Below are 9,677 nucleotides of genomic sequence, written 5' to 3'. Positions count from 1 at the left end.
ACCTGTGAGCTGCCTCTATTTTTTAAATTGTATTTATTTACTAGCAAGCTGGTCTCGCTTTGCTCGACATTTTTAATTCTAAGAGAGACAAAACTCAAATAGAATTTGAAAATCCAAGAAAGTTTTTTAAAGATTTGGTCTTCACTTGTTTGAATAAATTCATTTATTTTTTTACTTTGCTTCTTAAAACTTTCAGAAAGACAATTTTAGAGAAAAAATACAACCTTAAAAACGATTTTAGGATTTTTAAACACATATACATTTTTACCTTTTACATTCCTTCCTCTTCTTTCCTGACAATTTCAATCAATGTTCAAGTATTTTTTTTTTTATTGTAAAGAATAATAGATACATTTTAATTTAACTCTTCATTTCAGCTTCTGTTATTTCGACGAAGAATATTTGTGAAATATTTCTTCAAACTCATGATTAAAATTCAAAAAAATATTCTGGCAAATCTAGAAAATCTGTAGAATCAAATTTAGATCTTATTTTAAAGTGTTTGGAATTTCTTTTAAAAATGTTGTCCTGGAAAATCTAGAAGAAATAATGATTTGTCTTTGTTAGAAATATAGCTTGGTCCAATTTGTTATATATTCGAACAAAGTGCAGATTGGATTTTAACCTATTTAAAAACATGTCATCAAAATTCTAAATTGAATCTTAATCTGGAAAAAAACTAACGATGTTCCATAAATAATTGTTTACATTTTCTTCACAAAGATTTGAATTAGCTAGTTTTTCTCTTCTTTTTTTCAGTTGAATTTTGAATTTTAAAGAGTCGAAATTGAAGATAAACTATGTTTCAAAATTAAATTTAAATTTTTCTTTTTCGTGTTTTCTCCTCTTTGAAACTGTTCAATTAAGTGTTTTTTTTCATCATTTATTCTCTACAAAAAACCTTCCGGAAAAGGAAAAAAAATGTACGACGGAATGACAGACAGAAATACCCTTTATATATATATATATATATATATATATAATATATATATATATATATATATATATATATATATATATATATATATATATATATATATATATATATATATATATATCCATCCATCCATTTCCAACCGCTTATTCCCTTTCGGGGTCGCGGGGGGCGCTGGCGCCTATCTCAGCTACAATCATATATATACACATATATATATGTAGCTGAGATAGGCGCCAGCGCCCCCTGCGGCCCCAAAAGGGAATAAGCGGTAGGAAATGGATGGATGAATATGTATGTGTATATATATATATATGTATATATATATATATATATATATATATATATATATTTTTTTTTTTTTATAATAGAGGTAAATTGAGCAAATTGGCTATTTCTAGCTATTTATTTAAGTGTGTATCAAACTGGTAGCCTTTGCATTAATCAGTACCCAAGAAGTATCTCTTGGTTTCGAAAAGGTTGGTGACCCCTGCTTTAAGAAATAACGTCAGCAGCAACAATAACACTTGCGCTGTTTTTCCAGCAGGGTGCAGTAGTGCCCCACAGTACACATTAGCACCTGCTGCACTTGCGGCGACACACCGGACCTTGCGCTTCCTCAAACCGGAACTGGCACAGCAGCTGTAGCCAATCGACATCACTAAACCGGAAGTGAATGGCGCTCGACTCTGTCAAGGTAAAATACTTTCGCGATCCTTCAGCACCGCCTATTAAAGGATTTCGGTGAGTCTACGTTTGTATACCTTCTATATAACTCTAAAGAAATGTGAATAAGTGACAGGAAAACATGTTTTTACCTGTATAATGGCGCAAAAGTGTCATAATTTTTTTTTTTTATTGGTTGAATTATTTTTTAAAGATTATTTTCACCGTCAATGACCACATAGGTGTACATTTATTTTTAATCAAAAGTAACAAATGTATAATCCTCATCGAGTTCCTTGCATTTTTTCTAACTACCAGCTGCTGTCAATCAAGATCACAAACCGGAAGTGAATGGCGCACGAAAAAGTGTTTAAAAAAAATTATTTATTGGTTGAATTATTTTTTCAAAGATTAATTTCACTGTTTGTGACCACATAAGTGTACATTTATGTTTAGTCAAGAGTAACAAATGTATAATCCTCATTCTTAGACCCTCATTGAGTTCCTTGCATTTTCTCTAACAAACTACCAGCTGCAGTCAATCAAGATCACGAACCGGAAGTGAATGAGGCTCGACCGTGTCCAGTTAAAAGAACTTCCGGATCCTTCAGCACCCCTTATTGAAGGATTAAGGTGGGTGCTTTCTATTTCATTCCTGTGTGTATACTTTCAATAAAACTCTAAACATATTGAATAAATTACAATATATATATATATATATATATATATATATATATATATATAAATTATTTTAGTTATTTACTATTTCATTGTTTCATTTTTTTTTTATTCATTTCATTGTCACTTCTTTTAAAGGCCTACTGAAATGAGATTTTCTCATTCAAACGGGGATAGCAGGTCCATTCTATGTGTCATACTTGATCATTTCGCGATATTGCCATATTTTTGCTGAAAGGATTTAGTAGAGAACATCGACGATAAAGTTCGCAACTTTACGTCGCTAATAAAAAAGCCTTGCCTTTACCGGAAGTAGCAGACGATGTGCGCGTGACGTCACTGGTTGTAGAGCTCCTCACATCTTCACATTGTTTACAATCATAGCCAGCAGCAGCTAGAGCGATTCGGACCGAGAAAGTGACAATTCCCCCATTAATTTGAGCGAGGATGAAAGATTCGTGGATGAGGAAATTTAGAGTGAAGGCCTAGAAAAAAAAAAAAAAGGCGAGGGCAGTCAGAGTGATTCAGATGTTTTTAGACACATTTACTAGGATAATTCTGGAAATCCCTTATCTGCCTATTGTGTTGCTAGTGTTTTAGTGAGTTAAATAGTACCTTAATGTTGGAGGGGCGTGTCCACAGGTGTGTTGACGCCAGAGTCTCTGAGAGAAGTCACGGCAGCTGCAGGAGGACGCTGGCTCCGCTGATCTCCGGTAAGAAGCGATTTATCTTATTATCGAAAACTGCTGGTTGAAATGTAGTTGGGATCCATGTTCGCTTCACCACTCTGATCCATTGTAAAGCTTCACCTCTGGGAATTTTAAACAAGGAATCACCGTGTGTTTGTGTGGCTAAAGGCTAAAAGCTTCCCACCTCCATCTTTTTACTTTGACTTTTCCATTATTAATTGAACAAATTGCCAAAGATTCAGCAACACAGATGTCCAAAATACTGTGTAATTGTGTGATGAAAAGAGACGACTTTTAGCCGTAAGTGGTGCTGGTTAATATGTCCCCTCCAACCAATAACGTCACAAACACGCGTCATCATTCCGCGACGTTTTCAACAACTCTGCGGGGAAATTTAAAATTGTAATTTAGTAAACTAAACCGGCCGTATTGGCATGTGTTGCAATGTTTAGATTTCATCATTGATATATAAACTATCAGACTGCGTGGTCGGTAGTAGTGGGTTTCAGTAAGCCTTTAATACTTGACAGGCCACTGTAGATCAAATATTCATCAGATTATAATTATTGTTGCAGATATGCAGTTTTTTTTCCACAGTAATATTTATTTTAAGTGTTCCAAGTCTCCCAGTCACTGTCCCTTAGCCATGTTTTGAAATGCAGTTGTACAGAGTTTGAATCGAGGTACTGGTTGTCTCAAAAAAGTTTGCAATTTTTTTTTTCAAATAATGATAAAATTGTTTTAAACATTTAAGTTTGATTAAAAAAAAAAAAAAAAGTATAAAAATCGTGTTCCATAGATAAAAACCTGAGGCAAGGCAAGGCCCATCCATTCATCCATTTTCTACTGCTTATTCTCTTTGGAGTCGCGGGGGATGCTGGTGCCTATCTCAGCTGTAATCGGGCGGAAGGTGGGGTACACCTTAGGCAAGTATCCACCTCATCGCAGGGCCAACACAGGTACTGTAAACAGACAACATGCACAATCACATTCACACACTAGGGCCAATTTAGTGTTGCCAATCAACCTATCTCAGGTGCATGCTTTTGGGGGTGGGAGGAAGCCGGAGTACCCAGAGGGAACCCACGCAGTCATGGGGAGAACATGCAAACTCCATACAGAAAGATCCCGAGCCCGGGATTGAAACCTGACTACTCAGGACCTTCGCATTGTGAGGCAGACGCACTAACCCCTCTGCCACTGTGAAGCCAAATTTTATTTATATAGCACATTTGGGGGTGGTATAGCTTGGTTGGTAGAGCGTCCGTGCCAGCAACTTGAGGGTTGCAGGTTCGATCCCCTCTTCCACCATCCTAGTCACTGCCGTTGCAAGACACTTTACCCACCTGCTCCCGGTGCCACCCACACTGGTTTAAATGTAACTTAGATATTGGGTTTCACTATGTAAAGCACATTCAGTCACTAGAGAAAAAGTGCTATATAAATATAATTCACTTCACATTTACAACAATTTTTAAATTGAACCAAAGTGCTTTACATGTTAAAAAGCATAGAGCAAAAAAAACAAACAAAGAACATAAACAATGAATGAGATAAACAAGATAGTGCAAAAGCAATTTTGGTAAAAGGGGTCGAATAAAAAGTAAAATATTGCCAAATAATAATGATAAAAGTGCGACAAATTGAGAGGAAAAAAAAGGGGGGGGGGGGGGGGGGTTCAACTGTGTATATCAGGGCCTCCAAATAAAATTCTGCCGTGGGGTGGATGTCATTTTTTTTATTGGCCAGGGGCACATTCCAAAAATAGAATTAAACAAAAAAATAGAACTGGAAAAATAGCATAAATGTTGATACTGTACTAGTAATGCATAAATGGCGCCTGAGTGAGTGTGTGGCACACTCACTGGCTGTATTGACACCGCACTATTTTTATATTGGCCACACTTACTCATTTAACATTTGGACTCCAAATGAAATTAAAAGCAAATATTTCATTTTGTTTTTTGAGCTGTTTCATCAGCCTAAACATAAACAGTTTTGCAGTAAACTTTCTTTTCCTGTTTACTATTTCTCATTGACCAAATTGACTCAAATTAATTATTCATTTAATAACATTATTATTTTTAAATATTCATGTCACTTTATTTGATATCTGACAGGCCTCTGTATATCTGTATTTTTTGTATTATGATCATTGTTGCAGTTTTTTTTTAACAGTTTGCTCTGTCTGTAAAAATGTTTGCAGCATTTCAAAAATTCAAGTAATTCAAGTATTACCAGTTTTTTTTATCGTACTTTTACTTTTGTTGGATTTGTCTTCACCTGCTAGATAAAATAAAACACACAATTCTGACGTCATCATTAAGCACATCTGCACAATCTGATTCAGCATAATAATGATGATGATAAAAATACAATAATAATAACTATCATTGATTCTATTATACTAAAAATACAAATAATAATTTTAATATAGTACTGATAGTGATAATAGTTATAATAACTTATAAATACTATACTAATATAATACAAATAATAATAACTTTACTTATTATTAATACTATTAAACAAATAATATAATACAAATAATAACTAATATTTTTATTGTAATGATAATGACAATAATATAACTTATTATTTATACTATAATACTAATATAAAATACAGAAAATTATTATAATAATTGTAATAATAATGATTAATTTTGATTGACACACTTGCATCATACTGAAAGCTGTTTTTAGTATTTGGATGACATTTTTTCTTCTTTTTTTTAACTCCTACCATAGCGTAACCCACAATGCAATTATAATTCACAGGGGCAATCTATCCTTGTGCTTGTTCAAAACAGTGTTGTAGACAGTGAACGTGTGTAACAAGCAACGAAGACAGTCTCACTCTCATGCCAGAAACACCTCCTAGGTGCCAAATATACCTTTTTTTCTTTAACAAGGCAGCCTCACAAGTATATTGAAGCATGCCAGAGAGGGGAAATAATGTACATTTTGGCTCAGTGGTCATTCAACACGCGTGTGAGGAAATTACTGCATTCCAAATTCAACGCTAAAATGTCATTTTAGCGCATATATTTTGCAACTGAATCAGCACTCTCTATAAAATGTAAAATGCACATTTAAAGTCACAGTGGACACAAAAACGGGAGCATCATCTTGCCAGCCACCTGAAAAAAATTAAGCCAAATTTGATTGCATTAATTGGCTGCAACCAGCAGGGGAGCTGTTGAATGAAAAGACTCCACGATGATTACACTCATGATTCTGCTCAATTCAAAACTGGCATGGAAACAGGAGCTCAGATCATTCAGATAGAGATTCACCCTTTAAACAAAAAAAAAAAAATGTAATGAGTAATAATAGTTAGGGCTGTCAAAAAGAACATGTTAACTTGTGACTAATCACAAAAAAAACACATTAATTATGTAGAGTTGCAAATTAATCAGGGAATTTATGTCAATTTAAAAACATTTTTTTTTTTACATTTGTTTAGATCTTCTTCACATTGTTGTAAGGTCAGTAATTAAGTCAATTCATACCCATACTAAATGTATTTTTAAAATAAACCCTGACAGAAAACGTTTAAAAAAAAAAAAGAAGTTTGTGTTTGACATTCTGATTATAAATTTGCATTACTGTCAAAATATCGGTCTTTTAAAAAATGTTTTTTTAGGTTAAATTATGTAAGCAAGTAATTTTCTGTAATTAGTTATGAGTAGCCCAAATTAAAAAATCTGATTACAATTCTGATTTAAAAAATAACAATAATTTGACAGTACTAATGATAACATATTATGAAAATACTATTTTTTTCATATTTTTTTTTTTTAAACATTTAAAAATAATTGAAATATTCAGTAAGAGGTGATTATACACATTTTATTTATATTTACCGTTGGAAAAAAAAATCCAGATTTTTAGTCATAGTGATTTAAGATAGAAATGAAACAAGTTTTTTTTTTTTTTTTAAAGAATCAATTTGGACAAATATTTTTTTTTTCTCAAACATTTCTACGTGCGTACATGTCAAAAGTCAGCAGCCACAGTGAATTTTGTAACCTTTAACCTGTTTTGAAAATACTTTATTCACATTTTTATGCCAAATAATACATTGGTACCTTGATTTGCAATCTTAATTGTCTTGAGCAAGATTCGTAAATACAAAAGTTTTGATATCTAAGCAAATTTCTTCACCAGAAACAATATACATATGAATAATGGGTTGCAGCCTCAACAAAAGTTTGTATTTTAGTAAAAGTGTGAACACAACAAAAAGTGTTAATCAGGACTGTATATCAAACCTAACAAGATGGTGATATAACAACTTTTTATTTGAAAACACAAAACTCCTTAAATTTAATAACCATGTCGCTCCAATTATTAGGAATAAAAAAATAAATCAACTTTACCTTGTCGCTTAATCTTCTCGGTGTGCAGTGGAAGAGAAGGGAGAGGGGCGAAGGGGCAGTGTCGACAACGCTGTGTTTACTTTTGTCTAACCACATGTTCATTGCTTTCTTTGGACTCCTATTGAGCTACCACTACAAGAAAATCTTGTAAAAACGCAAACAACACTAAAAATTTGGTAGAAGTAGACTGAATGAGCACTGGAGATCAACCCGCCTATAATGGATGTGCTTCCGGGCACAAAATGATCCTGAGACCAGGTTCATTTTCATTCTGTCTCTGGTTTCCGAAATCCAAAAGTTCTTACAATGACAGATTTTTACGTGGAGATTCCAATGTAATGGAAATTTCCGGATTATAAGCCGCTACTTTCTTCCTGCGCTTTAAGTCGTGCGGCTTCTAAAACGGTGCAGGTAATTTATGGATTTTTCTTTGACGACAGCCATATTGTAAATTAGTTTTTTTTTTTAAAAACAAGCAAAGACACCGAAAATTGATTTATGTATAGTAGCTTTTTTCCTATATTTATGTCTACGTCTGTTCTCTACCCTCTTTTCTTTTCTTTTGGTTGCCGTGGACACTCAACAATCACACTCGTTTTACGATTAGTGTCCTCACCTATTTTCTTATAATCACTCCCCTTCATATGTTTATATGTTTCTCCCAGCCGAATGTCGCTGGATAAATCTACCCTCTGTGTGCCGAGTAAGTTGGCTTATGTTTTTCACTTCTCCATGGTGGGGGTGTGTTTGCTCACTGCAGGTGCTGCAGTGCCATGCTTTTTAGAGCTTTCAACCTGAAATAGACGTGTCGTTCCGTTTTTTCGCCGTCCATAGCGTTTCTAGTTGTATGAATTCTTCATTTAACACTCCAACAAACAATTGTAAGTTTTACAATATAACTTAAACTGTTTATATTTACCAAACCGTCTCGTGTAATGTGTGTAGGAGTGTATTCATGCATATTTGTACGTGCAATCGTAATGTTATCAAGCTAGTGTTGTTAGCATTAGCCAATATGCCAACACGTTTGAGTGTCTGTGTTATTAACTTAAAATGGTATTCTTTTTGTATTGTTTCAGTTTCGTAACTTTACCAAAACGTTACTGTGGAGTTATTGAGTCTGTTTAGCTGATTAGAGGTAGCTTCCGCAGTTAGGGGGTCCATGACGATGACTTCTGTTTTGTTTGATCATCCGTTTTACTGCCGTGTTACAGACGCCGTTTAGAATTAAGGTATGTAAATAAACATTTACTGAATGTTACTGTGTAAATAACTCATTCCACAACATATATGCTGTATCTGCGGCTTACAGTCAAGTGTGGCTAATATTTGGAAAATATATTTTAACCTAAAATTTAGGGGGTGCGGCTTATATACTGGTGCGCTCTACAGTCCGGAAAATACGGTATTTTGCAAGAATCGCTTTGATTCGAGATCATTACCCCAAGAATCACAATGTAATGGAAACTGTATCATTAGTTGTTGGCGTACAGTCGCTGTCTACCAATGGCGAACTTCATTAATAATTGGTAAGGAAATGATGGAAGTCAAGAAATGACTTTAGGAAGGATGGAAAGCCACTTTTGGTTGACTCAACACATTCTGTTGTTTCCACCTTGAAAGATCACTTCGACACAACACTTTGGTGACGGACAGGCAACTGTTGACTCGGAATGAATGAGTCATTAACGCCTCAGCGACACGTGTGAGAATAGAATGTTATTCTAAAGCCATTGCGGCTTTGGAAAAACTAATCACACAGCCATTTTTTTTTTGTACCGTATGTCAACTTTGATCATACATTGGATGGAAGGATGAAGAGTTCTTTATTTCCATGCCGAGCGCAGGTGACGGGAGCTGCGTTCTCATTGGACAGCCGGTGCGGACCTGCATCCAAAAGGTCAAAGTCGGCGTGTCCCAAACACGACTAACATGTGTTTTCCTCATCAACTTGGCAAGGTCTCGTGTCCTAATTAGTGTCACTGAGTAGGACTGGAAAAAGTGAGCTGGGGCATGCAGTGCCATCCAATGGACCTGCCAGTCCAGAGTGCCACCTGCACATCCTGACGCTTGGCAGCCTCGGTCTAGTCGCACTCAAACGAAGAAAACCCAATAGAAGGCCGAGGCTGTGCGAACGTCTACGTATAAAATACTGGAATAAGCTTCACACACACTCAAAATAAATATCCAACAAATTACCATAATTGTAATTTTAAAAATATATATTTTTCAATAAAATAAAAATAAAGTGTAATATTACGAGAACAAGTTGAAAAGTTTCCATGCAGGATGTTTTTTTCTTTAACGTAGTCTTTTACTAAAAAAA

General features: G+C 34.5%; 1 long non-coding RNA gene across 2 annotated transcripts in view; it reads left to right on the top strand.

Moving 5' to 3' along the window:
* Nucleotides 1-1,551: 1,551 nt before the first annotated feature.
* Nucleotides 1,552-9,677, top strand: part of LOC133542369 (uncharacterized) — a 60,425-nt gene continuing 52,299 nt past the window's right edge. The window contains exons 1-4 of one of the 2 annotated variants that reach the window (XR_009804140.1): nt 1,552-1,678; nt 2,133-2,233; nt 2,921-2,991; nt 3,767-3,893. This is a non-coding gene — a long non-coding RNA (uncharacterized LOC133542369). Of the gene's footprint in view, nt 1,679-2,132; nt 2,234-2,920; nt 2,992-3,766; nt 3,894-9,677 lie in introns of those variants that run through there. The other variant, XR_009804139.1, reaches the window with a different exon arrangement.

This window comes from Nerophis ophidion, linkage group LG24 (assembly GCF_033978795.1).
Source record: "Nerophis ophidion isolate RoL-2023_Sa linkage group LG24, RoL_Noph_v1.0, whole genome shotgun sequence".
In the NCBI taxonomy this organism is placed as follows: Eukaryota; Metazoa; Chordata; class Actinopteri; order Syngnathiformes; family Syngnathidae; genus Nerophis; species Nerophis ophidion.
Note: the sequence above shows the minus strand (reverse complement) of the source record. Positions and strands in the feature narration are given on the sequence as shown.